Source organism: Pinus tabuliformis, chromosome J (assembly GCF_031772625.1).
Source record: "Pinus tabuliformis cultivar Carrire ecotype Pingquan chromosome J, CPIR1, whole genome shotgun sequence".
Classification (NCBI taxonomy): Eukaryota; Viridiplantae; Streptophyta; class Pinopsida; order Pinales; family Pinaceae; genus Pinus; species Pinus tabuliformis.
The window spans coordinates 146,591,501-146,616,135 of record NC_142295.1 but is presented as its reverse complement, the minus strand read 5'-3'; positions in this window follow the sequence as shown (position 1 = coordinate 146,616,135).

Sequence of the window (24,635 nt, the reverse complement as noted above, 5' to 3'; positions counted from 1 at the left end):
ATCTAGTAGTGGGGTTTAACCAGCACTGCTCAACCAGTAACTGAAGATTAACTCATAATTAACTCATGCATATCAGATCATAGAAAGAACTAGTTTCGATTGGAGTTCCGGGACAATGTACTATCAATTGTAAAATCATCTAAATTAAACAGATGGTGCATGCAGTCAAAAGAAGGCCTAATATAAATCATTCCTTAATTAGAAAACTCACTAATTTTAACCATTCAAATTGCCTTTAAAAGGAGGAATGAAGGCACAAGTTTAATCTGTTAGGGCCTAAATCTACCTCAGGCTGAGAAAGGTAGAATCTAGGGTAACATCAAACCACACTTAACCTGGTAGCTAGACCTACCAGGTCGGGAGAGGGCTCTATCCTTGTCAATCTCAGGAAAATTTAGCAAATGAGGATTGAGATGACTGATGTAAAGACTAATTTTAGGCTAGGTATATGCTCAGAGGAGTTTGATTGAATTGATGTTGGTTTGCTAGCTCAAATGTGAAAGGTAGATTTGGGTCCGGGGAATGGACATAGTCTTGCAGAGATCTCTATGGGGCGAGGTAGGAAAATGGTTTAGTACTTCAAATTGAGTGAAATGGAGAGTCTTAAGACTGGTGAGGAGTTGGAGAGGGCATGAAAGTCTTAGGGATCCTCTTCAAACAACTAAAAACATAAATAACTAAACAAACCCTAGGTAGAGCACTGCAACATCAATGAATTCTACCTTTATCCTTGTTTCATTTAGTTAAGATGAATAGAGGGAGATGATGGCATACATAAACACATGTAAATTTGCAATTACAGAAGGAAAAATAATACCAAATCAAGTTTCCAAAAGAATCCTACAAAGTGCTGCAAACCCTGGTCTATTCCTTTGCCAAACTGCAAAAATGAATGTACAATAATGCTCAAAGCATTCACAAGAGTCCAACCTTTACCAATGACTGAAAAACTACTAGATATGGGCAAAAAACAACTCATGCTAGGCTTTAGGGGTCGAATTCATGAGTTTAGGAGTTGTTTCAACAAGATCTAAACTAAGAATTGAAAAGTAGGCAGTGGAATAGCTTGCCTCTAAAACCTAGGAAATTGATTCATTTAGTTGCAAACTACCTTTTCATGATGTATCTACCTCCATGAGTGAAATTTTAGCATATTTACATAAAAATCCATCAAGTTACATCAAATTACATCATGAGTTTGACTATTAGAGAGAGAAAAGTCAAACTGAGAAAAAACTAGGTGAAAAACAGAGTCTTTTGGCAAAAAATGACCAATTTTCATTCTATGTGCCACGCTCCTATCCCTCTGCGCCACACTACTTTGCAACTGATTTTGGAGGCCTTCCCGTGCACCAAATTTTCTCCAAGTGGGATTTTTGGAAATATATACGTGTCTACTATCCAGAACAAGTGGAATTTCTGAATTTGGTGTCCATTTGCCCCTCCAAAAATGAGTTCTCCCAACACTGCTTCCTGTGTGGCTAAAAAGGGGCAGAAAGGGCATTTTTGAGGTGTTTTTGACCCTTTTGGAAGCTCAAAACTTAAAAATATTTCTTGGTCATGTGTGAGCATTCATATTTTTTCCTGAGGAATCCAAAAATGTTGAGTTTTCCTCCAAAGGAGGTCCTTAGAAAAAGCGCACACCAGGTGGCGCGACGCACCAGGTGGTGCGGCGCACCAGGTAGAAAAACCTGTTTTTTGGTCCAGGTGCTGTGTTGGGCTAAGGAACCCTCAGCCACGATCTAGAGTTTGTCTTGCTCTTTTCTCTTCCTCAATGCTTTCCTCAACTTGGCCTTCAAATTCCTAATTCTCGCTTTGCAAACCTTATTTCTCGCCAAGTAGTGGTAGGCCATGTGCCTCAACATCCTTTTCTGTTTGTTGGCCTTCTCCAATATCTTTTCAAAGTGCATGTTTGTCCTCTCAAGCTAAGATTCACGATCAACTTCAATTTCTTGTTCAAGTGGTGTCAACTTGGTTTTCCTCCTCTTGGCAGCTTACCGGTTTTCTCTTATGTTTTGGAGCTCCATGATGGTTTTCTAATCCTCTAACTGTTTGTTCCTATGCTCTAGATAGTTGATTATCCACTTGGTTCTTTCCAGGTTGAGACATAAGTCATAAATGTCATCTTGTTGCTCCTGAATTATCTCCTTGAGCTTTGAGCTCAAATCAGTGTCATCATCCTGAATGAGAGTGAACTCCCTCTCTTGACCTTCAGAAGGTCCCTCATCATGCATTAGCTACTTACGCTTGTCCTGTACCTGCTTTGTTGTTGAAGGAAACAAGACCCCTTCCACCCCGGGTGGAGATAGTACTCGTTTTGCTGCTGCAAACAATCTCCTGGTTTCCTTTTGGTAAGTGACAAACAGTGGCACACTAGTGGTTTGAGTCTCATGCACCTCTTGCTGATGTGAAGGCTCTCTTGCCTCATGAAAAACTGATGGGGTCACTTGAGGACCTGTAAAGACCTCATGTGAAACAAAATCCTCCCATGAAACATTCAGTAAACTAAGCTGATGCAAAACCACAATCTTGATCAATGCAAAGTGATAGATGTTGTTATACTGCTGATGAGGAGGCTTCTTTTGCACCAATGTGGTCATTTTCTCAATATTTCGAAAAATGAAATAGGGGAGTTTCATCATCCTCACCCTAGTAAAATGCATCAAAAATTTGATGTGATAGGTATATAGGCGTGAAAATCTGCCTTCACAGCTGAAATATTTGATTATGAGTTTCATAAGGGGAGCATATGTGTCCTGTAGGTACCTGAAAGGGAAGACCCTACTGACATGCCTCTGAAAACCAGCCTTGATATAAGGCTCATAATGATCTCTATCCACCAGCTGTCCCTTATTCCACTGTTCACCTACATTCAGAATACCGGCTGCTTGAGCTATAGTCTCAGGTGTCACGGTGAATGTCACACCTACCAAATTGATCTGACCATTGTGAAGATGGAGCACAAATAATCTGGCAAGCTCATGGTGGTATTTGACTCTTTCCACCATCTCACAAAATTGATAACAAGATTGATGTTGGAAGCATGTGACAACAAGAGGGCAAGCCAACAGCTCAGTAAGTGTAGTAGGCTCCTCCCGGTTATGTTTCCCACTCTTGTGAGGTCTCCTTGGTGCATGAATGTCTTTGGAGGAGTCACTGACTGTTTCCTCATTTCTGCCATAAGAAGAATCTGTCTCCATGTTTGCCAATGCTTGAGTTTTCTTAGATGAGTATGAAGAGATTTTAGATTGAAAATAGGTATTTGTTGCTAAAAGATAGGGATTGATGATAAGGACTGTGTATGAGGGGGTTTGGGATGTTGCTTGTAGGGTTAGTGGAAATGGAAGGGTTTGGGAATGATATTTAGGGTTTAGGGTTGTTAATAAGGGTTTGGGATAAGTGAAGGTAGGGATTATGGTTATTAGTTTTATGGATAAGGGAAATAGGTAAGTGTAAGTGGAAAATGGAAGGGTAAAAGAGGTGAATGAAATGTAGTGAGGGAGTGAAAATGGTAGGGGTGGGATTTAGACAACAAAAACAGTAATTTGTAAACCCTCGGCAGTTTTTTCAACTAACTTTGCAAGGAACTAGGGTTTAGTTTTTTCCCTATTGAAACACCATAAACACTAAAGGAAACTCATACATTGGCCATATAGAGGTGTTGACTTACTTGTGAAATGAAGAATTTGCGATTTGAGAGCTTTGGAGGAAGATTTAGATGAAGTTCAGGCCTTGAAGATTGGTGCGCTGCGCCTGCAAATTTTCACTGTATGGATGCAAAATCACTTCCTTGGCTCAAAAACATGATTTGTGCTTGCTCTCCTCTCCTTTGGCATAAAAATGAGCCTCCTTTGACATTTAAAAACTTTATATACCAATGGTTTTAATTTTTCACTTATGAAAACCCACTTTCCTAATGTTTGTCTTTCACTTGCTTTTTAAAACTCTGTTTTGGGTAGTTTGTCTTACTTTTTGCCTTTGATGGACTAAATGCTTTGAAATTTTGTTTCTTTTGTAGGAACTGGAGTGTAGAGGCTTGGAAAGGTGACCAGGGCTGCCTCTTGAAATTATTACATACAGAAAAAATGAAATTACATGAAATTTTGTACATAAAATATAAAAACTCTGTTTTTCCTCAAAACAGGGTTTTGAGGAAAAATCAATCACTGAGCATGTGATTATTGAAATTTTTGTTGTTGGGAATTTATTTGACCTCCTCATGTGCCTGCTAACCATTATTGAGCATTTACAAGACCTTATTGACAAAACCCTAGACCTAATGAGACCTAAAACCCTAAAAATAACTTTTGCAGATGTAAAGGCAAAATGACTGCAAATAACCTACATGTATGAAAATGGGCTAGCAGGTAAAGATCATGAGGGAAAATTTATAATATGCCACTACCATAAGATGATCCATGACCCTAATGGAATGCAGATGATCGGATGAGACACCTAACATGCAATGCAACAAGAGAATTTGATCACTGATGGAGGGATGAAGATACCGACACTAACATAATCATCGTTTTGGTGAGCATTAGGAAACACAAGTTTGTGCGTGGAGCTTGTGAGGGCAAGGAAGTAGGAGCTTGGTAGGCAACAAATTTGGCTAAGTATTGGCTTGAGCTAGTTTGTGAAGCAGTGAGATAGATTGTACTATTGTAATGATTGTTTAGGTTGAACAAGCATTGTATTTTATTCTGAGATCTTTTGATTAATGAAATATACAAATAACAAGGGTTTTTGTCTGTGGTTGTCCCCAGAAAATTATTGTGTAATATGTTGATTGAATTCTTTCTCTTGTATGCTTCATGATCGTTTAATTATTTCCGTTGATGAGGAGAGTAGATTCAAGTATATTGTTTTAGTAAATTACAATTAGCAATTTGTATCTACAAGGAATTTCTACATGGTATCAGAGCTAGATTTGTAGAAATTTCTACAATGTTGGTTTTCTCTTGTGGAGGAGTCCCAATGCCGCGAATGACATCGTGCTCTAAAATTGTCTGAATTTTAACCTTTTGCTTTTTCTCCACTGGGTCCCACTAAACAATATAAAATTCATTTTGGTCCTGCACCATTCTCGATACAACATTAATCATTTTATTTGAAAATAAACCACCATCCAAAATAATTTCAAAACTTTTCTTTTGATTTTTCTTTAAAGGATTTTTGTTTTTGTTTTTGGCATATATGATTTTTTGCCCTTTTTTGAAATTTTAAATAGAGTGAAACAAGCTACAACACAACACTTGGACTGGATGTGATCTATCATAAAAGAAATGAAAAAAAAAGGTTTAATCCTAGACCTTTGGGGATAATTGGTGCGATGTTATAGAATTAACAAAGCAAGAGGTTTGATGCTTGGACCTTCAGAGATGAGTGGAGCTATAGCTCCGAGTGTAATAAATAAATGTAAGGTTGATTGTGTTCTATTCATATCACTGAATAGTGGTATGTGTATGATTATTTAGTGTACTCGCACTGCTAGACAAGTGGTGTATTTTTATACACTTGGAATAGGTGTGCATGCAAATGTTAGAATGATATGAGGGGTTTGGGGAAATCCCAGTGTTAAGTTGAATTATATATATATATATATAATTTGATTGGCATATAAGGATCCCATGGTCTACATGATATGAGGCAAAGAGCCTCAGTGGATCAGAGGCATGATATTTTGTGGCTCTATTAAAGAGCGATGGGTCCTGATGTTTACTTATTTGGTGCCAGTGGTAGCAGTATGGTCATTGATTATATGTTGATCGTTTTCCAATGAAAGTGGGTGTTGGGTGCAACATAGTGATTGAATAGTTATGTGTTGATTGCAGATTGCATGCATATATGTGATGTACTTATGAATGTGATAATCATAAGTCATAAGGATGGCATATGTTGATGTGGCATATATATAAATTTTAACTGATCATTTTAGATTACAAATGACATGATAGAAGGCCTTGGTAAAGAGGTTGAACTTAATGGCTATTGTTGGCCTTGGTAAGAAAGCTAATATTTAAAACCGATAATGATGACATATTGTAATTACTACTAATGGTCTTGATTAAGGATTGATTTCTAAAATATGTGAGAGTAGGATGGTAAAATTGCTAATATGAATGCATATGTAATTCTGAATTTTGAAATCAAGTTAATGTAGATGTTAATTGGGTCATGGTTTGGGACTTATGACTGATGAGAATTATGAGGATGTGTGAACAACTGTAGGGATTCTGCTTGGTTTGGCATGGAGAAATGGTAGTGGTATATTTATTTATACTATTTCCCTAATACACTAACAACTGAGTGTGCGTGGAAGCACATAAGAAGACTCAGTGACAACAAAAGAAAGCACAGATAGGGGGATTTCCTCAAGCTCCTTAATGTATGCTCATATATACATGCATGTTGGAAGTGATTCTCCTGCACAATAACTTGAGGGAGCGAGGCTTAAAGGTTGGTCTGAACCTTGGAAAGGGTCTCAGATTGACTAATGTATGTGAATATATATATATATATATGCACATATAGGTATTTGTGTGATGGTTGAGGGTTCCATGAACGCTGGACTCATGGGGATTTAGTCGATTTGGGGACTGTTTTATTTTGAATGCTTATGCATTATGTTTTTAAATTTTTGGCTTCATGGATTGTTTATTACTTTGATTGATGATTATGCATGGCCATGCTACTTTTATTTCATGGTTTTGTGTCTACTATCACAAATTTTCCTTCCTTTATTGCTACCTCATTTCTTCTCGATTTTTCCTTTCAATTTTCATGTTTGGGGCTTTGGGAATAATTCGTTGGGTGTGGAAAGAAGCCACAAAGCTCTGGTAAGAGAGTCAATAAGAACCAACATAAAGTATGATTTGAAAGAGGCCTTGAACATAACTAAAGTGCATGAATAAAAGTAAATGGGGAAGGTTGGAAATGGACGGTGCATGATTGGCATGGATGAGGACATGCTAATGATGGCCAATGGGTCGGAAAAATTCCATCACTAGAATACCTTGAAGAGTTGCTCTTGAACATTACAACAAGCATAAATGAAAATGTAAGTGACTGGAAATTTCCGCATAACAACAATGTGGAAAGAAAATGTAAAAGGAGGACTTTTAGAAGAGAATTCCATTAATTAATGCATGCTTTGCTTATACATAGGGAGTAATCTAAACCCTGATTTTATTTGGTATAAGTCAATATCTGTTACGTCCGCGACTAAGTGGACAATAGTATTACAACCAAATAGGTTGGTTGGGTCCATGAGAAAAATGAACAATGAAATGGCACAAAGGAAGTTCTCTTAACCTTAATCTTAATTACACATGTAATTATGTATTACATACATGATCATACCAGTGAATATCTATCTATCTATTTATCTATCTATCTATATATATCTATATATATATATATATAAATTCCATGGCATCTAACAAGGTTTTTTCAGGGGTCATTCTTGTGGAAGAATGAAGGATGATTGTTTAAATATATTTAATGTAGATATGAATGGCATATAAAGATTCCCAGTTACATGAGGAATCAATGGGGAAAGAAGTAGCCTTGGCTGAATTATGATTTTAACTTCATTTGAATATGATTCTCATATTGTGCCCATGTTTACATTATGAACAGGGACTGTTGAAGGTCTTATCAACAGATAAAGGAGCAATGTGATTTGCGGCATGCTAGAATAAGCATGGAAAAATGAAGGAACCACATAACCAGAATTTGGACTATGGGTGCACATGATAAAAACATGGAAAAGAAAATTCCTAGGTGAAGGATCGAGATCCTTTGGATTCCCAGTTTTGGGTGGAGACCTCGTGTCTTTTGGACTCCTAGTATATATGGGTGGAGACAATATAGTGTCTAGATTCTTGATGGTATGTGACTGCGAGCTTGTAGTTGGTTACAATGTTGTGTACATGTTGTACTGTGCCATGTGTATATCTGTATGTGTTGGGATAGGTAGGTATGGGACTATCTGGGCACATGTGTTGTGTAATGTGTTGGGGTGGAGGCAGGATAGCCTTTGGATTCCCGATGATAATATTATGTCGAAAAAAGACTACTAGGATTGGTAGTTCCCATATTCATAGGGTAGCGATAGGGATTATATATATATATATATATATATATATATATATATAAACCATTGGGTTCTTGTTGGGTCTGCAAACCAATACAGTATGTGTACGAAGTCAAAGAGAAGATAATGCATTGGATGCTTGCTAGGTTGGGAAACTGATCTAGTGTGTGTAAAGAAAGAAGCAAAGAGAAATTCAAAGATAATTATCAATATTTCATTTGATTTCATGAAATTTGTAAACCAGGAACATGATGTGATATTCTAATTTATGAGCTAAGTTGTCTTGTGGTTAGGAATAAAATAAAATAGCAAGTTTCACCTCATGAATAAGATTCTAATGAGGTATGATTTAAGTTTATGGTAATTCTTTTACGATTAATCTCATGGATTTTTGTATGCCATGATGTAGGAAATCATGGGAATTGTCTGGTTTTGGTGAATGGAATTAGATGCAAGGTGAATAACAACAACTTGAATATACCAGAGTGCATAGTGACACATTGATTAAATATTTCAGGAACAGGGCCATTATGGGACACTAGCACCCAATGGTGTCTACTGATTTCCATGAAGCTTTCCATGACTTATATGAAGGTGGACAGGCATGGACACTATGGCTTGGTTATAGACTCTTTCAAGACAAGAAAACCTTACCAAGGAATGGATCAATAAAGGGAATGCCAAACAAAGAAGGGTATGCCTAAACTTGGAAGGTGAGTGACTACATGGAAGAGGGACTAGAACACCCAAGGGACTAAAAAATAGAGAAGGGGATACCAAAAAAAATAGTTTTAAAGGGGCCACGAGCATGGTTGATTGGAATAGAAAACACATTGGGGTGTTCTAGGAATAATGGGCTGGGAACTATTTGTTGAAGGAGTAAGGAGTGTAAGGATAACAATGCTGAATATTGGAGGCACACGTCACTCCAGGAAAAATCAAAGGATTTAAGATAGATTAGGTGCAACAAGAGCAACAAGAAACTACAAACGGAGCCAAAAAAGTTTGATGACCCACTAAAATTATTTTTATGCCTAATTAGTTGTTGGGCAAGCAACTGTATATAATGTAAATTTTGTACAAAGCTGTGTGTATAAAGCTCCATATCAATCGTGCTTGGTTTTAAAGCATGTTTTTGTTGTATTGATTATTGAACACTGAGGATGGTGTTCCCCCATGGGGGAGGGGTTTGTGACAACCCCTGGCTATTTTCTCATTCATTGTAAATATTTTAAATATTTTATAAAAATGGACTAACACAGATTCCAGAGTTGAGGAGGGTAATTGCTTGGGATTTTTAATTGCTATGACAACCAATGAGGTTGGTAGGTATGCATTTTAATGGGTTGGATTATTCCATTAATGGAAAGCTGGACAAGAGGACAAGGGCCATGCTCCCTTGGAGCAAAACATAAGCAAGAAAGGACACACAAAATTCAATGGGAGATGACAAAATTATTGAGAAATTATGCCTAAAGCATGTGAGCGAAGTTTGTTGGTTGCAATTAACAGAAAATAAAGAAGGATACCGTGGGGGGAGACGTGGAATCAACCCAAGGGCTACGAAGGTTCTACGGAGTTTGGGGAAAAGCACAAAGGCACTAACAAAGAAGAGAGGAGAAACCAACAATTCATACGGGGGAAGGTTGGAACAGAAAGACAATGAGAAGTACAGTAAAAGAAGCCACAAGATGAATTTGGAAAAAAAGGAGCATATGCAGACAGAGAGTTAGAGGGGGCAGGGTATGTATAAGAATTGAAAGAAAAATAAATGCCTCAACAATGAGGAGGAAAAAGTCTTGCATTGTTGCAGCACAAAGAATTAAGGCAAAATTCGATTGAGCACAAGGAAACTAGAATAATTTCTCTAAGGTGAGGGACAATGGTCTTTAGATTGCCAATTTGGTTGAAGGGTGGAGATGAATTTCTCTGGATTCCCTTGATAATTGGGGTGGAGGCCTGTTTTGTTGGATTCCTGGTAAGGATATTTTTGAAGTTTCCTCTGCTTATTTCTTGGTTTTAATAGTGAGTTCTAGATTCCCTTTATTGGGTGGAACCACACTACTTTAATTGAGGGTGGAGGTGAAGTTTATGGATTACCTTACATAATTGAAGGGTGGAGGTAGGCCTCTGGATTCCCTTGCATAATTGATAGTGGAGACACACATCTCTAGATTCCCTTGTATAATTGAGGGTGGAGACACAAGTCGCTGGATCCCCTTGTATCATTGAGGGTGGAGGTGGAGAACATCTAGATTCCCTTGTTTGGATGGTGGGTGGATGATGGAGGTATCTAGGTTCTGTTATGAAACCAGCTCATAGAAATATAGAAAAGGTAGATCAACGACTTCAAAATCAGCCTCTTCGAGGGGGAAACCTCCTTTACATTACAAAAATGAACAATTATTGGATGATACAAATGACAAGACCTCCTTTCTATATATAGGAGTCTAACGAGTCCCAATACAATCAGAGCCTACATAAAAATAATATTGTAGGGGCACAACAATAAAAATAGTGGGCTTCTATGGGGCATAATAATAACAACATGGGGACTATATGGGCACAATAATACAATAAGGGGGTTGCACTAATAATAATAACAGGTTACACTAGTAATATAGCGACCTAGCATGCCCCTCTCCTTCAAAAAGTGTTGTCCTCAACGCTTGAGTAGTTATGGATGTTGTTGTATAAAATTCTCATCCTCCCATGTGGAATCTTCAGCGGATAAGTTCTTCCACTTGATGAGATACTCTAAAATTTATCGATTTTGTGGCTGTCAGTTTCTTGTTTTTGTGACTGCTTCCAGTTCCAATATGATTTTTCCTTCATTGTCAAGTTTTGGAAATATTGTTTGAACTGGGATCTTCTCACCTATAACCTTCTTTAAGCATGAAACATGAAAAACTGGGTGCACTCGGGAAGATGCAGGAAGCTCCACTTTGTATGCCATAGTACCAATCTTTTGTAACACCTTGTATGAACCATAATACTTTGGTGATAATTTATTATCCTTCTTAGCTTGCTTGAGGGGCTTTTGTTTGTATGGTTGTAGTCATAGAAATACCCATTCACCTACATCAAAACTTCTTTCATTGCGATGTTGATATCCCTATTGTTTCATTCTATTCTGTGCCAAAGTGAGGTTATCCTTTAAGAGTTTGAGAACTTGTTGTTGATGCTCGATGTGATCTTCCAATGCCTGAACCTTAGAATTTTCTTTTAAAAATGATGTGATGGACAGTGGATGATATACATAAAGTGCCATAAATGGGGTCATTTTTGCTGCAGTATGGAAGGAAGTGTTATACCACCATTTAGCCAAAGGCAACCACTTGACCCATTGCATCTGTTTATCAGATACAAAGCAATGAAGATATCCTTCCAAACATTTGTTCACTTACTCAATTTACCCATCAGATTGAGGATGATAAGATGAGCTATGAGCTAATTGAGTACCCAAATATTCCACCTCTTGTACTCCAAAGAAGCATTTGGAGCTTTTTGCATATAATTGTTTCTCCTCCAATAGTTTGGGCACCCTGTCAACATGTTGAACATGATCCTTCCAAGACTTCTTGTAGATTGGTATATCATAAAAAAATACTAACACAAATTTTCTAAGGAATGGTTTGAAAATGGAATTCATCAAACCTTGAAATGTATAAGGTGCATTGGCAAGGCCAAAAGGCATGACAAAAAATTTGTAATGACCCTCATGAGTTCTAAATGTTGTTTTTGGAATGTCTTCAGTCTTCATTCTGATTTGATGATATCCTGAATGAAGATCCAACTTGGTGAAGTAAATTGGACCATGTAATTCATCCAATAATTCATCAATGACAGGAATGGGAAATTATATCTTTTATAATAAGTTTATTGATTTCCCTATAATCACGACACATGCGCCTTGATCCATCCTTATTGTGTACTAATACCACTGGAACAAAGAAAGAAGTTTGACTAGCTTGAATTATACCGACCTCTAGCATTTCTGCAACCAAACGTTCAATTTCACTATGGATATCTTTAAGGCTTGATGTTTGGGGGGACACTTCTTGGAATCAAATGAATAGCATGATCATGATCACGAATAGGTGGGAGGCTTTTTGGAGTCTCAAATACCTTGGAATGATTTTCCAAAATGTTTTGGAGATCTAGAGAAATAGATGATTTCGACGTGGGAACCTCTAGTGAACATAATTGTGCAATTACGCCCCGTTGTTCTTTCTTTAGAAGATTTGTCATGCTGTTAGAGCTGATTATCTTTCTCGGTTTCCCTACGATACCCCTTAATTCAACTTCCTTTCCTTCCCAAAAAAATTCAAGAAAAGTTCTTGAAAATTAAAAGCTATCATACCCAAATATTGTAGCCATTGGACTCCTAGTACAACATCTGCACCACCCATTGGAATGGAAAGCATTGGACTATTCAAGACATATTCTCCCATGGATAGTTTGATATTATGGCACTTTCTAGAGCAATTTATGGTTCCTCCATTTGCAACCATTACTTGACACTCCACTGCTGGATATAGGAAGCAATTCAATTCCTTGGCTATCTTACAATGAATAAAATTATGGGTACTACCGGAATCAATCATCACTATTACCTTTTTCTTCTTGATATGCCCATCTATCTTGAGAGTTTGTGGAGTGGTAATTCCTGTCAATGCATTACAAGATATGGTCATATTCATTTATTCTTTCTATGGGATTGGTTCCTGTTGTATATCCTCTTCTTTTGACATTTCTTGTTCCTTTTCTTGCTCCTCTTCCCCATCTATGTAAATTAATTTCTTCTCAACACACTTCTTTAGTGTATTTTCTATCACAATTGTAACAAAGCCCTTTTGCTCTTTTTTCTTCCAATTTTTGTGGTGTCAACCTTGTAGGTGGTGAAAGGCTAGGGGCAACAACACTTCCATCTTTATAGTTATGAGTGGTAGGCTTCCTTGTTGCCATAAATTTTCTTTCAATTTTTCTTGCCAACCTGTAAGCCTTCTCCAATGAATTAGGTTACCAAAGGTGAACCTCATGTTAGATGTTATCATTTAAAGTCCCTATGAAGATTTCAATACTATGCTTCTCTAGAATATCATTTACCCTTATATTCAATTTTTGGAAGTCCTCAATGTGCTCTGCCATTGAACCCTTTTGTTTGAGATTTATCAATTGGCTAAAGAAGGTGTTTCTCTTTGTATCCTAATAATGTGCTACCATTTCCTCCTTGAGAATTGACCAGGTGATATGTTGTTTATGAGAACAAATCCCTCTATACCATACAAGCTGATTCGGTTCTAAATATAAAGATGCAATACGTACCTTTTGTGATAGTTGCACATCATGTAGATCAAAATATTGCTCCATTTGTAGTATCCAAGTTACTGGATCCTTGCCATCAAATCTCCTTATATCTATATTTGGAATATGGCGGGTCTTCAATCCAATGTTAGAGTCTATGAAATCATGATTAACATTTCTTTTGTTCTCATCATGAGTTTCCTCTACCACCTTTTTTGCATTAGGAAGCCTTTCTTGTAGTGAATTTGTCCCACCTTCCTTCAAACCTTCCATGTATTTCTTCAAATCTTCCATGCTTCCATTCAATTTTTCTTCTATACCATTAATATTATTGATCATACCTTCGATCACATTCTTCAAAACACCCATCCAATTTTTCTTACTAGGTGTTTCTATTTTCTTGATTCGAGCCATTCTTTTTCATGCTTTTAGGAGTTCAATCTTAAATCTATTGTATCTATGAAACTTGGGATCTCCAAGGTTTGAAATTGTGACCTGCAGTAGCCCTCTATGTCCTCTTTCCAATGCCACCAGTCTGATTGAAATTGGATTCGCCCAAAAAGAGTTATGCCCAATCTCCCAAGATGACCTGATTATATACTTTTTCAATAGAGTGAACTTGTACGAAGTGCCACATGCCACTGTTAGGACCTGATTGATTTTATTCATTAGCTAACACATTATTTATATACATACATATGATGGATCAGTTCATCTTCTAGATGACTGTCCAGTTCACCCATCCGTTTCGGATTAGGTGTCAACATTCCCCCCCTTAATCTGAAGGGATGTTGGTGAGTCCAAGCATCATTCTGAATCTTTCAAGCTTTTCTCTTCCAAGCGCTTTGGTGAAGATGTCTGCAATTTGCTCGTTTGTGGAACAATGACGGAGATGGATTGTTTTGGCCTCAACATGATGTCGGATCAGATGATATTTAGTATTGATGTGCTTAGTACGATCATGGAACTTTGGGTTCTTGGCCAACTTTATTGCAGATGTGTTATCAATCATGAGTGGAGTTGATTGTATTTGTTTTACCTGCAAATCTTCAAGAATTTTCCTGAGCCACACAATTTCTTTCGTTGCTTCAGCTGCTGCCACATATTCTGCTTCTGTTGTGGAATCTGCTGGTACTGATTGTTTGCGTGATCTCCAGGAGACAGCTCCTGATCCAAGACTCATAGCATATCCTGAAGTAGATACCCCAGTTTCTTTGTCTCCATCGAAGTCTGAATCAGAGTATCCAATCAAGTTGAAGTCGTCCACCTGTGTATACTTGATTCCAAGGTCTTGAGTTCCCTTCAAGTACCTTAGAACTCTTTTTGCAGCAGACCAATGTCCCTCACAAGGCTTTTGCATAAACCTGGAGAGGATTCCAACAGCAAATGAAATGTCTGGTCTGGTAGTAGTGAGGTAGATGAGACTTCCTACAAGCTGTCTATACTTTGTTGCATCCTCAAATTCCTTTCCTTCAATAGATGTGAGCTTCAAGTTTTGTTCCATTGGAGTAGAAAGGGGATTGCACTCTGTCATGCCAAATATGTTTAACAAATCTCCAATGTATTTCTTTTGAGAAAGAAATATGGACTTTGGATGTTGGGTTACTTCAATGCCAAGATAGTAATGAACATAGCCCAAATCAGTCATTTCAAATTTTTTTCCTAATTCTTTCTTTATGGATGCAATATAGCTTTCATTGTTCCCTGTCATTAAAATATCATCTACATATACCACAAGATATACAACTGTTTTGCCAACTTTCTTGACAAATAAAGTTGCATCATCAAGATCAAAATGTTTGAAGTTGAGTTTCAGAAGATGCTCAGTTAGTTTTTCATACCAGGCTCGTGGTGCTTGTTTGAGGCCATACAAGGACTTCACAAGTTTGATACTTTGTGTTCATGTCCTTTCACAGCAAATCCTTCAGGCTGGGACATAAAAACATTCTCTTTTAGATCTCCATTCAAGAATGCAGTTTTTACATCCATTTGATGGACTTTCCAACCGTTCTGAGCAGCTAGTGCAAAGAGTGTCCGGATGGTGGCCCATTTTGCTGTGGGAGCAAAAGTTTCCTCATAATCGACCCCTTCCTTCTGTGCAAAACCTTTTGCCACAAGCCTAGCTTTGTGCTTGTCAAGTGAGCCATCAGCTTTGTACTTGTTCTTGTAGACCCACTTGCAGCCAATTGGTTTGGTTCCAAATGGAGGATCAACCAGCTTCCAAGTGCCATTCTTTATGAGGGCATCATACTCCTTCTGCATCGCTTCTTTCCATTCATCATGAGAAGCAGATTCTTTGAAGGAAGTTGGTTCAAAATCTGTAGACAAGTTCAATTCACAATCATAAGTAACATCCATATCAACAGGTGAATTAGAGTTATCTACATCACCTCCATCTTGTCGGTTTGTATTTCTGGTTCCTGTTTTTCCAATTTCATCAGGATGAACACTTTCAAGTGTCTTTGTCAGCCACTTTGGGGGACCTTTCTGAGATGGTCTAGGTTGTTCTGTTGATTGAGTTGGGTCTGAATCAAGATTGAGTCTCCCAATTCTATCAATTACATCACTTAAAGCATCATCCGTTGTTGGAGTGTCATGCAGGGGAGATTGTTCTTCAGAAGAAGATTCCACATGTTGATCTAGTATAGGAATCCCCCCTTCAAGATGTGGAATCTGATTATCAAACTCTTGAAATGATTTCGGTTTTGTGAATCTATCCAAGTGATCAAGTTGCCGCTCAACAACACTGTCAGATTTGGATGATTCGAGAAAAATGACATCTCTAGATAAAACAAACTTTTTATTTACTTCATCATAAAGGCGGTATGCTTTAGATGTGTTTGAATACCCCAGGAAGATACACTTACGACTTCTAGCACCAAGTTTGTTTCTATGTACCTTTGGTATTAAAGCATAACAGGTGGAACCAAATATCCTGAGATGTTTTACCGAAGGAACATGTCCATACCACAATTCATAAGGAGTCTTGTTTCTTATAGCACTAGATGGACATCTATTCTTTATATATGCAGCACATAGAACAGCATCAGCCCAAAACATTGTCTTTACATTTTTGAAGAAAAGCATGGATCGTACCATATTCAAAATTGTTCTGTTCATTCTTTCAGCTACACCATTCTGTTGAGGATTATAAGGCACAGTTGTTTGATGTTTAATCCCATGTTGGCGAAGATAGTGTTCAAATTCATTTGATGTATATTCTTTTCCATTATCAGTGCGAATAGACCCAATATGAGATTGTGCATCATTTTCAATCCATTTATGAAAATTCTTGAATGTTTGAAAAGCATCAGATTTGTTCTTCAATAAGTAAACCCAACACATTCTGGTGTAATCATCAATAAATGTCATGATATACTTATTTCCATTTGCAGAAGGAACAGGCATTGGACCACATAAATCTGAATGAATAAGTTCAAGCTTCCTATGTGCTCTTGAATGTGAATCATGAAAAGACTGTTTGCTATGCTTTCCTAGAATGCAAGCATCACATTGTTTATGTTTTCTAGGAATTGTAGGCAAACCAGCAACACCATTTTTCTTCAACAAGCGGAGACTATCATAGTTTAAATGTCCAAATCTAGCATGCCATAATAAACTTGATGGAAGTGTACCTTCATCATGATGAGAAATATATGAAAAATGCTGTGCATGAGCAGAGGTTCCTTGCAGTTTAAGAAGTCTTTCTTCTTCTATACCCCTCATGACAAGTGAATGGTCAGATGCCTTTCTTACCTCAAGCTTTCCATCAAACATATGAATGGAGTGACCTTGCTGGCGGATGTGGACCAGGGACAACAAGTTTCTCTTGAGCTGTGGGAGATATAGAACATGATCCATAAGAAAGTCTGGAAGACTAGGCAATTTAAGCCTGACTGTGCCAAGCCCTGATGGCTTGATTTTTGACTGATCTGTAAAGTATACTGCTCCATCAACATTATCAGTGAAATCTTCAAAAAAATCTTTCCTATGAGTCATATGACAGGTTGCTCCTGAATCAAGCAACCAGTCATTTTTCGAAGAAGTAAGTGAAGCATTAAACAGATCTTCATTTACTCCAATGTTACATTGTGCCTCAATATAGTGAGCGGATTCAGGTGCTTTACCTTTGTCTGTGTCATCAGTTTTACCTTTCTGCTGATTTCTTCTCTGCTCAATCTTTTCCCATGGTAGCTTGCATGTAGAAGCATCATGAGATCCATTTTGTTTGCAGCGAATGCAATGTAAGTCTGCCTTTTCTTCTTGAGGGTGTCTGCCCCCCCTGCCTCTGAAATATCTTCTTCTTTCTCTTGAATGCATACTGTAACAAAATATCTCTGCTGATAAAAAAACTTTCCTTACGTTACAGCCTTCAAATCCCTTTAATGTGTGACAGAAGGCATCAGAATTTCATTGAAATATTATAACACTTTGTGCTTCAATACAGCATAAAAACAAACTGTGCAAATGTTCTGACTGATATGACTTTGAATGCTTTTGAAACTGCTTATATAACCCCTTTGAAAAACTGCTTACAATACAAAAACTGCCATCATAAATACATATCAACGGCACACATTATACTGCCATTAAAATCATTTCTCTTGTCATTCTCAAACTTTTTGAGATGAATCAGGTTTAAAGTCATATACATAAACAAACTGCGCAAGTCATTTGGTTATATGCATAGTCAAATTGCGCAAATCATTTACCATAATCAAACAGAGGTGCAAAAGGCTCTCATTTCCAAACACAATTTCAATTAAAATTTGGAAGTGTGATGGCTTCGGCAGCTTGTAAAGGAATTTTCTGAGTCCCAATAACTTCATAAAACAACATATCACAAGCATACCATGTAGGAACGCATCAAAAGGAACGCATCAACGCTTCAATACTTGAATATACTTTCTGTTTGCTATGAAAGGAAGTGCATCAGAGGAACACTTCAACACTTCAACACTTGAAATAGCTGTTGTATATGGGAGAGCAGCGTATAACCAGAAGCAACTGAGAAAAGGAACGCATCAACGCTTCAACACGAATATACTTTCTGTTTGCTATGAATGGAACGCATCAGAGGAACGTTTGACTCCTCCCATCATTTCCAAAGGCCGGAAAATGGAGATGGGGATGCGGTGTCGCAGTGATTAGAGACTACGTACCAGTGAAGGAAATGAAAACGAATTGGGTTCCGTACATTCCATTCGAAGACAGGCTTAGTTCAGTTGAGCGGTTGAAAACTCAAATCATTACTTTGCAGTGTACACAGCGAAGAGCTGCTTTGAAACAGTTGAAACTGGAACGGATTAAGAAGTATGAGTATTGCCTACCTCATTTTTATCAGCCACTGAAAGAAGATGAGATTGAACAAGACGCAGTTGTTCAAATTATGTATCCTATGGAGCCTCCTGTTGTGTGCGATTTTGATTGGGAATTTGATGAGGCAGTTCTTACAATAAAAACTGAGCGAATAATAAGACTGAGGTTTCTTCTTAAAAACTGAGCGATACAATAAAAACGCAGCAAAACACAGTTCTACCATACGCAGTAATAAACCACAGTCATATTTCAACGCAGCAATACACAGTCATATTTCAAATGAGATGGGGGTAGAGTAATAAACCCAACGCAGCAATACACTCTGAAATTGGATGTCTCCACTGAAACTCGCTTCGCACTATCCTATAGCCATTTGGAAGATTTGTTTAATCTGTCATAGGACCGAAGTCATACTGAAAACGCACAAGACCAGGGAGAGGCAGAGGACAGAGGACAATCGCAGAAGTTAATCAATGCACTAACGTTCAAGGGCAGAGGCACAGATGCGCAGAGAAAACGGATGCGCAGTCTCTCAGGACAGAGGTTTCATGAGGGCGCAGAAACCTGGCAGAGGCAGGAGTTACACTATTTTGGGACCTGTGCTCTGATACCATGTCAGGCCAGGGTAACTCCACATTGAACGAGAGACAAAACTGATTGATTTTATTCATTAGCTAACACATTATTTATATACATACATATGATGGATCAGTTCATCTTCTAGATGACTGTCCAGTTCACCCATCCGTTTCGGATTAGGTGTCAACAGGACCTTTGGACCAAAAAACGATACAAAGAAAAGTAAAATCCATCCTATATCAATAAATTCTTAGAAAATATCAATCTGATTCTTAGAGAGAAAGTTATGACGATGTTCCCAACATCACCTATTTGGGATGTAATTCGAAAGCCTGCAAAAACCCTAAATGTCTTGGACCATATCTCTGAAAATATAGCGAAACAAGATCTGAAATTTGGGCTCAGGCTTCACCATGATTTAGGCTCAAATGGGTTTTAATTTCAGAGTCTAAATGTTCGTAGAAAAAAATTATAGCGAAAATTCCACGATGACCTATTTGAGATGGAATTCCGGAGCTTGCAAAAACCCTAACTTCCTCAGATCATATCTCCGAAAATATAGCGAGACAAGATCTGAAATTTGGACTTGAGGTTCATAACGATTTCAACTCAAATGTGTGTTTTTTTAGCTTCTGAAACTTCGTAGAGAAAAAATTTACAGAGAAAATTCCATGATGACCTGTTTGGAGCAGCGAAACCCTAGAATCCAAAACTCTGATACCAAATGTTATGAAACCAACTCACAAAAGGATAGAAAAGGTAGATCACCGACTTTAAAATTAGCCTATTCGAGGGGGAAACCTCCTTTACATTACACAAATGAACAATTCTTGGATGATACAAATGACAAGACCTCCTTTCTATATATAGGAGTCTAAGGGGTCCCAATACAATCAAAGCCTACATAACAATAATATTGTAGGGGCACAACAATAATAGTAGTGGGCTCCTATGGGGCATAATAATAAAAACATTGGGACTATATGGGCACAATAATACAATAATAGGGTTGCACTAATAACAATAAGGGGTTACACTAGTACTATAGGGACCTAACAGGTTCCCTGTTTCAAACTAAGTTTTGGAGAGCTATTGGATTCATGGAGAAACTAAAGGGTGGAGGTGGTGTACCTTTGGAGTCCATTTGAAGAGTTTACTATAGTAATTCAACTAGTGGGTGGAGTGGTTGGTCCTTCGGAGTCCCTATCTCAGCTAACAACATTAATTTTATCCCTTGAGCAAACCTCCTTAAGCTCTGGAATCTGGTTGAAGGGTGTTTGGATACAAAAAAGGAAAAAATTTAGTCTAAACTAACGTTGGTGGAGAGTCAAAGTCCCAGAATCGATTTTCCAACTTATGACATAAGATAATTGTTTACTCAAACTATTACACTTTTAATGTTATGCATGTGTTTAATTTGTGGGTTTAATGCCTATGATGATAATTTTTCAATGTGCTAGTTTAATGCTTGTAATTTGATGAGGAATATGAATTCCTATACTATGCTAAATTTCTGTGTTATGGATGAGGGATGATTCATTTCTACAGGGCTGATATTGTAGATGTTTTGAATACCTGTACAGGAATAGGCTTATTCCTATGTTCATTAACAGTTAGCTTAAAAGTATATGTATGGAGGGATGGGAAATCTCTCTGTTAATTATAAGAAGGTTTGGACTGTGGATGAACTAGCTATTTGGCCTTGGTTTAGAACTTATAAGCTCAGAAGAGATAACTCATTTATATGTATATAAATATGAATATAGCCAATTCATACCTATGTCTAATATGAAAATACATAGATATATACATAATTCAACTAGGTTGAGTCATTTCGACTGATCTTATCAGGTCAAGGTAAGTCGACTGGTCTTATCTGGTCGAGGTAAGTTGACTAGGTTGAGTCGTTTTGAATGATCTTATCTAGTCAAGGTAAGTTGACTGGTTTGAGTCATTTTGACTGGTCTTGTCTAGTTGAGGTAAGTCGATTGGTTTGAGTTATTCGACTGATCTTATCTAGTCAAGTTAAGTCAAATGGCGGGGTCGTCTTTGGTTGAACCTGCCTAGTCATGCTATGTTGATAGATAATTAAACAGTGTGAGTATAAGAGATATGCTAATATTTGTGGTTATTTCAATAAGTTAATGCATATAATTTGCTAGCATGAATTTATCTTAGTTCCATTATACATTGTGTGTGTGATATGTTGGGAATTAAAAAAGAAAATGTATGTGTGTGTGTGTGTGTGCACGTGTTGGGGGGCGGGGGAGGGGGAGTAAGCAGGACGATGGTTGAGTTCCCTATAATTTTGAGAAGTGTAGTTAGATACATGTCTCTGTGTATTTTATTAGGCAAGATAAAAAACTGAGTCTTAATTATTATCCCAATGAATTTTGGGAATAAGCTTATGAGTGACTCAACATCATGTAGTTAGTAGCGCAAGCATAAGAACCTATTACTTTCATGGCCAAGGTGCACTAGAAAGTATGCAATATCTCAAAGTCCAATCCTTGATCTTGTCAAAAGCATGGTTGTTTATCTATCAGACAATCAGAATGTGAAAGGTTCATAGGTTGAGTTTTCCAATGGGACCCACCAGGTTAGGGGTTGAGCGAGTCAGCTAGGAGGTGGCTTTCAGGGTGAGTTTTCACCCGACCAACGGAAAGAAACCAAGCAAATCGGGTAGATACCCACTAGTCAGGGGTTTGTCTTGATTCAAATTTAAACAGGAACACAACAAATTATAGATGTAACCATAAACACGAAGATGCAACATAAATAACACTTCATTTCATTAATATCAAATACTGAAATATGCTTACAAACATAATGGAAATAAGACTAGCTCGAGCGATGGTAGCTTATCTCTGAGAAGAGATGTGGCAGTTACATGCCTCTGAACTGTGTTACAATGAGCCTCAAGGGCCTATTTATTATTGGAAAACATGAGAAAACCCTAAAGAACCAAAAACCTAACAGGAGGAGATGTAACACCAAGAGTTTGTGGGCCCGTTGGGGTTAGTTGGGTAACCAGCTTCTTAGGGTCATAACTTCATCATATTATCTCCATTTGGCACGTACGATACCTTGTTGGAAAGGTCTCTCTGAGAACTACAGGTTTTTCTGCAGGCCCCTACCTATGGCATTGGGCCTACTGTGGAACTAAAAAAAATGTCGTTTAGGGGGTCAAAACTGCACCGGAAGTTCAGGACTCGAAAAACTGCTAAAAATAGTAAATGATGAAATAAACAAGGAAACAAATGAAACTGATTGTAGGTCTAGGTGGGATAGGTGGGTGGACACTAATATCCACCCGGATCATTCCTCCCCCCTTACGAAGCAATGGTCCCCATTGCGTGCAGAGCCTCCATGAGGTGAGGAAATTTCTGTTGAAGCTGGTCTCTTGTGAGCCACTTGCCTTAGTGCAGGCATTGGCCAACTTTGACAACTCAATATAGTTGGATCTTCTACTAGCGAGTGTTCTTGACTTGCATGTCCATAATCCAATCATTTGTGGAATGTTCGATGCAGTTTGGATTTAAATTTGTTGGTGTGAGCTATTCTGCAATATTTGATGTGTTCAGTAATGGTGGGAAGTATGGGCAAAGGCGATCCACATTGAACACTGGGTGCAGACCAATGAATGGGGGAATGATGAGCTTAAAAGCATCATCTCCCACAACCTTGGTAATGGTGTAAGGACCATATCGGAGTGGTTTGAGCTTCCTATGGGATCCAGTAAGGTGTTCTTTCTGCAATTGCAACCAGACTTTGTCGCCCAACTGAAACTTGTGTGGCACCTGATGTTGATCATGTCCTTGCTTGTACTTAGCATTTGACTTCTCTAGGATGTTGTGAAACTTTTGGCGGATGTGTTGGACGCATTTAATAAATTTGGTTGCTTTATCCACCTCGGATGATACATGTGTGGATTCTGTCTATGTAGTCGACTGAGGCATGGCAACATCAATTAGACACAACAATTGAAATCCTAGACCCACTTGAAAGGGACTAGGACCAATCGAGATATGGAGAGATCTATTATAATTGTGCTCCACATATGGAAGAATCTCATCCCAGGTTCAAGGATGCTTGGAGTTGTACATGTAGAGTATGTGCACTATCATCCTCTTAATGACCTCCGTTTGGCCATCAGTCTGGGGATGGAAGGCGGTCGACTTGGTGCGCTTGGTGTCCAATAGTGTACATAGGCTTGAACAAAATGTGCTTAGGAACCTTTGTTGGAAATAATACTGAGAGGGGGGGTGAATCAGTATTATCAGATCAATCAAACCTTTTCAATGCTCAGAAACATATACGCTACTTCAGTTAAGTAAAACAGCGTGTACACGCTACTGTGACTAAATAAAACAACGTATAAGCAGAAAACTCATAACTTAGTTAGCTTATTCTTCAGTTAAGTTCATCAGGACATTATTCAGCACATTAACAGTAAGCAGATGCAGTATAACAGAACGGATCAAAAGTCACACACATGAACACCAAGATATAAGGTGGAAACCCAATGTGGGTGAAAACCACCTGCTGCAAGTTATCTCTATCTTTCTTTAAGAAACTTCAGTTTACAATCTTTTGTACTGGTGCAGCCTTATACCAGTACGCAGGCTACAACCTGCAGAAGGCTACAACCTTCTCTCGTTCTCCAAACTTCCTTGGAAGGGAGCTCCAACCCCCTTTGTTCTTGTACTAGCCAAGATACTAGTACGTAGGTGCTGACCTACAATCTTCTTTTCTTCAGGTATCACCTTTCATACATTTTCAGACTTGAATATTCCTGAAGCACAACATTACAATCTGAAGACCACAATTCATTCAATTTCCACAACAGATCATTGAAGCATAAAACAACCAAACTCTGAATCACTGAACCACTGAACCCTGTCAATCACCAGTTATCAGAACACAGAGCAGACTACAGAACTCTGCAATAACTGTCAGACCCCACTGTAAACCCAAAAACAAGCTTCAAAAGATATACGCTACTTCAAGGAGCCAAACCCGCGTATACACGCTCTTTTACCGAAGCCAACCTGCGTACAGATCTAAAAATAAACTTTCTCAATTTGCAGCTGTACCAGACATTAGTTAGACCCAGAACATAGCATTGCGACAATATGCAGATCTAGAAATAAGCATAATCAACCATATCATGATAGTGCATTTCAAACCATTAGATCCCGATCTATCCTTAGATCTAGTCTTCCATCAACCAATGTGATCTCTCCTTGGCTTAGATCAAGCAACCCAGCACCTGCAAATCAGATCTCTTTCACTCTTAGATATTCAAGCCCTTGTCGAAAGATGAGATTGC